Source organism: Ornithorhynchus anatinus, chromosome 7 (assembly GCF_004115215.2).
Source record: "Ornithorhynchus anatinus isolate Pmale09 chromosome 7, mOrnAna1.pri.v4, whole genome shotgun sequence".
In the NCBI taxonomy this organism is placed as follows: Eukaryota; Metazoa; Chordata; class Mammalia; order Monotremata; family Ornithorhynchidae; genus Ornithorhynchus; species Ornithorhynchus anatinus.
Window position 1 is genome coordinate 29576313 of NC_041734.1, and position 6808 is coordinate 29583120.

At 42.8% G+C, this 6808-nt stretch overlaps 1 non-coding gene across 1 annotated transcript; it reads left to right on the top strand.

Moving 5' to 3' along the window:
- The first annotated feature begins 2450 nt into the window (after window positions 1-2450).
- Window positions 2451-2588, top strand: LOC114813558. The gene has a single exon (XR_003761275.1). It is a non-coding gene; the product is annotated as a small nucleolar RNA SNORA7 (small nucleolar RNA).
- Window positions 2589-6808: the final 4220 nt, after the last annotated feature.

Genomic DNA, 6808 nt, shown 5'->3' on the forward strand with positions numbered 1-6808 from the left:
CTCTGATTTTATTTATTCATTCAATCATATTTATTGAGTGCTTACTGGGTGCAGAGCACTGTACTAAGTGCTTGAAAAGTACAATTCGGCAACAGATAGAGACAATTACTACACATCTCCGTGATTGAGGTGTTACTCTCTTTTTATAAAGAAAGAAACAGAAGTTCAGGGAGGTTGAATGACTCACCCAAAGTCACACAGCTGACCACTGGGTCCTGAGCCCTGGTCTCCTGAACTTAGTGTCCTTTCACTAGACTATGTTCCCTGGGTATCAGCCTGGAAGTGGACAATTATTCTAGAATACAAGGATAGCCCAAGTGTCGGTCATACATCAGGCTCATAATAACAATGAAAAAATCATAATAATAATAGTATTTGGTAAACCCTGTGTGCTAAGTATTGTACTAGGCTTTGGGGTAGATACAAAATCATCAAGCCCCACACAGGTCTCAGTGTCTAAGTAGGAGGAAGAAAAGATATTATCTCCCCATTTTGCAGATGAAGAAACTGAGGCAGAGACAAGTTGAATGACTTACCCAAGGTTACACAGCAGCTATATTGTGGAGCTGGGTTTAGAACCCAGGCCATCTGGCTCCCAGCTCTGAGCTCTTTTCTTTAGGGCACAATTTTTTATGTATTTGTTAAGCACTTATTATGTGTCAAACACTTTTCTAATCGCTGGGGTAGGTACAGGTCAATTGGGCCAGACACAGTCCCTGTCCCACATGGGGCTTACAGTCTAAGTAGGAGGGAGAACAGGTTTTGAATCCCCATTTTACAGCAGAGGAAACAGACACAGAGAAGTCAAGTGACTTGCCTGAGGTCATACAGCAAGCAATAGTGCCATCACTGTAAATGGCACCACCATCCTCCCTGTCTCACAAGCCCATAACCTTGGTGTTATCCTTTACTCCTCTCTCTCATTCAACCCAAACATTCAATCTGTCATCAAATCCTATTGGTCCCACCTTTATAATATCGTTAAAATCTACCCTTACCTCTCCTTCCAAACTGCTACCCCATTAATCCAATCACTTAACCTATCCCGCCTAGACTAACTGCATCAGCCTCCTTGCTGACCACCCAACCTCCTCTCTCTCCCCACTCCAGTGCATACTTCACTCTGCTGTCTGGATCATCTTTCTACAAAAACCTTCATGACATGTCACCCCACTCCTCAAAAGATTCCAGTGGTTGCCCATCGACCGCTGCATCAAACAAAAACTTGTCACCAATGGCTCTAAAACACTCCTCCACCTTGCCCCCTCCTACCTCACCTCACTTCTCTCCTTCTACAACTCAGCCCACACACTTCACTCTTCTGTCTCCCCTGATTAGACTGTAAACCCATAAATGGGCAGGGACTGTCTCTATCTGTTGCCGATTTGTACATTCCAAGCTCTTAGTACAGTGCTCTGCACATAGTAAACGCTCAATAAATACTATTGAAGGAAGGAAGGAAGGAATGAACGAACGAACGAACGAACGAATGAATGAATGAATGAATGAATGAATGAATGAATGAATGGTGCTAACCTTCTCACTGTGCCCTGATCTCATCTGTCTTGCCACCGACCTGTGGCCCATGTCCTGCCTCTGGCCTGGAATGCCCTCCCTCCTCAAATATGTCAAACAATCACTCTACCCTCCTTCAAAGCCTTCCCAGACTAAGCTCCACTTTTCCTCATCTCCTACTTCCTTCTGTGTTGCCCTGACTTGCTCCCTTTGCTCTTCTCACTGCTCTCAGTCCCACAGTACTTACGTCTATATCTGTAATTTTATTTATTTGTACCAATGTCTAGACTGTCCCTTTATTTATTTGTCCCTTGTCTAGACTATGAGCTCGTTGTGGGCAGAGAACATCACCTATTATTGTTCTATTGTACTTTCCCAACACATAGTACAATGATCTCCACACATAAGCTCTTAATAAATAGGATTGAATGAATGAATTAATTAATTAATGAAACAATTGGCAGTGCCAGGTTTAGAATTTAACTTCTCTGACTCTGTTCTTTCTACTAGGTCATACTACTTTCCAGCAGCCTTAGCCCGGGACATAGGTAGAATGTCACTCTGCAGTACCACCTTCAAATCCAAAGGCCAGTGCTCTGCCTATATGAATGTATGCAGCTGTAGCATTGAATAGGGGCTATCATTTTTCTTTCGTAAGAGGTGTTCTTGTGAAAATATTCCAGTAGATAGAGGGAGTAGAGGAAACAAGGGCTAAGTCCAGGAAGGCCTTTTGGAGGAGATAAGATTTTTAAGAAAGCTTTTGAAAGTGGGGAGAGTGGAGATCTGTCATATATGACAGGGGAAGGGAATTCCAGGCCAGAGGGAGGATATGGTGAGATAGATGAGATCGAGGTACAAGTGAATAGGTTGGCATTAGAGAAACAAAGTGTGAGGACTGGGTTATATTAAGAAATCTGTGAGGTAAGGTAGGAGGAACCCTCTCAGAGTCTCACCTGGAGAGTTTCCAGTACTCTACCAGTCTCGGCTATGGGCGGGAGAGTGAAGTAGAGGCATACTCATTCCATTCCTAGTTTGGCCAGTGGCTAGCAACTGGAGGGCAATCTGCTACAAGTCAAGACTCCCTTGTGCTGGGCAGCAGTGGCACAGGAGAGAGTCAAGGGCGGAGATTCAAATTTACTGCGCGGAAGGAGGCAATGGTAAACCACTTCCATATTTTAACCAAGAAAATTCCAGAGATACACTTCCAGAACAATTGCAGAGGGAGATGGGGCATTCTAGGAGAGATGTGCCCATGGTGTTGCTATGGGTCAGAGATGACTCAACAGCAGAAGACAAGACAAGGTAGGAGGGGATGAGTTGATTGAGTGCTTGAAAGCTCAAAGTAAAAGATTTTCTGTTTGATGCAGAGGTGGGTTGGAGGTTTTTGATGAGTGGGGAATTAATGACTGAATGTTTTATTTGAAAAATGATATGGGCAGCAGAGAGAAGTAAGAAATGAGGAGGGGGAGAGAGACAGGAGGCCGAAAGGACAGTGAGGAGGTTGATGTAATAGTCAAGATGTGATATATGTGCTTAAATCAGCAAAGTAGCAGTTTGGATGGAGAGGTAAGAGTGGGTTTTAGCAATGTTGTGAATGTAGAACTAACAGGATTTAGTGACAGATTGAATATGTGTGTTGAATGGCAGTGATTATTTGAGGATAATGGCAAGTTTTTCTGCTTGGGAGGCAAGGAGAATAGAGTAGTGCTGTCTATGTTGATGGGAAAGATAGGGAGAGGCCAGGGTTTGGATGGGAAGCTAAAGAGTTCTCTTTTGGACAGGATAAGTTTGAGGTGTCAGCAGGACATCTAAGTAGAGATGTCCCAAAGGTGGAAGAAAACGTGAGACATCTAAGAAGAGAGGTCAAGGCTAGAGAAGTAGATTTGAGAATCATCCTCATAGAAATGGTAGCTGAGGTCATGAGTGAGACCCAGATAAGAGCCCTGATAGTTAGAGGCTGGAAGGCAGAGGAGGAGCCTGTGTAAGAGACTGAGACTGAGTGACCAGAGTCGGGGGGGAGAACCAGGAGAGGACAGAATCAGTGAAGCCAAGGTTGAATACTGCTTCCAGAAGAAGGAGGTTGTCCACAGTATCGAAGACAGCTGAGAGGATTAGGATGGAGTTAAAGCTGATGGATTTGGGAAGAAGATCATTTGTGGCCTTAGATAGAAGAGTTTCCATGGATTGAAGGAGGTGGAAGCCAGTTTGGAGGGGATCAAGGAGAGAATTGGAATAGAGACAATGGAGTCCGTGAGTGTAGATAATTCCCACATGGTGTTTGGGGAGGTATGGAAGAAAGAGATGGGGGTGATAACTGGAGGGAGTTGTGGAGTCAAGGGAAGGATTGTTAGGAGAGGGGAGACATGAACATGTTTGAAAACAGTGGGGTAGAATCCATTGGAGAGTGAATGGTTGAAGATGGCAGTCAGAAAGGGGGCAAGTGTTTTGTTAAGGTGTGAAGGGCTGGGGACAGAGTGGATGAAGACACTTTTAAAGAAAGGATGATTTTCTTTCTCTTTTGTTCCTTTGACTATCGAAATACTAATGATTATCCCAACCAAGAAAAAATTAAATACAATTACATCAAGTAGGAAGTTCAATATTTGTCTTGTTAACATACAATCAAGCATTGATAAAAGAAATTATGCAATGTTCATTCTATAGGAGAATTAAAACCAGGATGTGAAAATTGCTCTTCTTCTGTATTTTTTCTTTACATTTTTTTCTCCACTGTTTTGCTTATAGAAAAGAAGCAGATTTCAGTGAGCCACAGTTGTAGGTAATATCAAATGACTGCATCATAAAGCATCCTTGCTTTATTATTTTCAAATATCATACAACAATCTCAGCTTACTCATTCTCAGCTTGCATCACTGAATGAACATGATTTGTGCCTTTATCTTGTGTAGACTCAATCTAAACAAACCTGTACTAGCTTCTTTATCCCTAAGAGACTTTCCAAACTGCTAATTTTATATTAGAATTAAAGTAGACCACTACTGCTTTAGATGTGGGAAATATAAATCCTTTTTTCTCCACATATTTACTCTAGCTGATTCACAACCAATAAACTCCTTCAGTCATGGATCACACTTTACTAAAGAGGGTAAGTATTTTATAATCCAATGTCAAAACTTGTTACTGAGCTTTTACCCCTTATAAACTCAGTTCTGTGTACCAGTGACGCCCCTCTAGTACTATGTGCCAGGCTATGCTAAATACTGTTTACTAAGTGGTGGGGTAGATACAAGCAAAGTGGGTTGGACACAGTCTCTGTCCCATATGGGCCTCACAGTCTCAATCCCCATTTTCCAGAAGAGGTTACTGAGGCAAAGAGAAATAAGGTGACTTGTCCAAGGTCACACAATAGGCAAGAGCCGGAATTAGTACCCATGTCCTTCTGACTCTCAGGCCGGTGTTCTATCCACTACACCGTGCTACTTCTGTTTATATTATATTGTACTTTCCCAAGGGCTTAGGACAGTGTCCTGCACACAGTAAGTGCTCAGTAAATGCGATTGAGTGACTGACTGTGGCATTCACTCTTTCTAACACTGCTCTTCCCTTATTGCATGGCGTAGTGGATAGAGCACGGGCCTGGGAGCCAGAAGGTCATGGGTTCTAATCCTGGCTCCACCACTTGTCTGCTGTGCCACCTTAGAAAAGTCACATCACTTCTCTGTGCCTCAGTTACCTCACCTGTAAAATGGGGATTGAGACTGTGGGCTCAACATGGGAGAGGGACTGTGTCTAGCCTAATTTGCTTGTGTCTACCTCAGTGCTTTGTACAATACCTAGCAAATAGTAAGCGCTTAACAAATGCCATAATTTTTATGATTATTATCTCAGTTCATAAACTCAACAAAAGTCCTTGGTTAGTCACACCTCCCCACTGCAGTCTACAAATGTATCTTTAAACTCTACTCCTTCCAAGTCCCTCTCCCCGCTGTGGATGGCCACACTCGCTGCCTCCCCAAGATCTGGCACCGGCTCCCCTCTGGGTCACCCAGGAGACTCCAACCGGCCTTCCACCACCCTTCCAGGAAAGGGAAACATACCCACAACACAAGGCCTCCAAAAAACCCTGGGAAGATGGTGACTGATGTAGTGGTTGATGTGACTATGGGTGTATCCTGAACACTGAGCCACAAGGAGCCTGAAATTCTGCTCCTCTAGCCAGAGCCTCCTTCTGATTTTTTATTTTATTTTGTGTATTTGTCTGTGTTGTGTTTTAATATTTCATCATTCCTGATGTGTCTGTCTCCAGCCTCTTCTTCCCTCTTAAACTCTTAGATTTGGAACCCTCTGAAGGACAGGCATAGTGTCTAATTCCCACCTGTGTATTCTTTCCCAGCACTTGGTACAGTACTCTGGACTTGGTAAACAATAAATATTATTATTACTACTAATAATAATCATGGTATTTGTTAAGGACTTATTGTATGTCTAGCACTATTTTAAGCACTGGGGAGATACAAGCTAATCAGATCCATGTGACCTTGGGCAAATCACTTAATTTCTCTATGCCTTAGTTCCCTTATCAGCAAAATGGGGATTCAGTACCTGTTCTCCCTTCTACTTAGACTGCAAATCCCTGTGGGACCTGATTATCTTGTATGTACCCCCTGTGGTTAGTACAGTGCTTGGCAAAAGCTAGGTGCTTAACAAATATTGTTATTATTAATAATAATGTTATTATCATCATTGTTCCCAAATGCTTAGTATTGTGCTCTGATTGGTTTCCATTTTTGTCTAAAACAGTGCAACTTCAAGTGCATCTATATGTCTGGGTCCCCGATGAGTACTCTGTCTCAAAGAGGGCTCAGGGAAGGTGATTGGCCAATGTCATTTACAAGCAATACTTCGCATGTTGTAGCCAGACAGAATCACAGACAATGTGGTCTTGGATTGCAGTCAGATTCATTGATTCAAAAATATTTATTGAGTGTTTACTATTCTATTCTATTCTGCGCTTTCTATGTGCAGAGCACCTTACTGTTTGGAAAGTACAGTTCAGCAACAGATAGGCAAAATCCCTGCCCAGTGACGGGCTCATAGTCAGATCATCATCAACAGAGCAATGCTTGTCTCGTCACAGCTCTTTGGGTGGGGCATGTAAGGAGAAAAGATGACAGCAAGATACACATCAATTGCTCTTTGTTGAGCTGCACTGGACGAGCCACAAACAAATTCAGCAGAAGGATAGTTTTATAGACATAATGAAGCAAAACCTTAAACAAGACGTCTTAGCACTTGACAGTTGAAGCAGCAACCAAAGATGATTCAGTCTAGG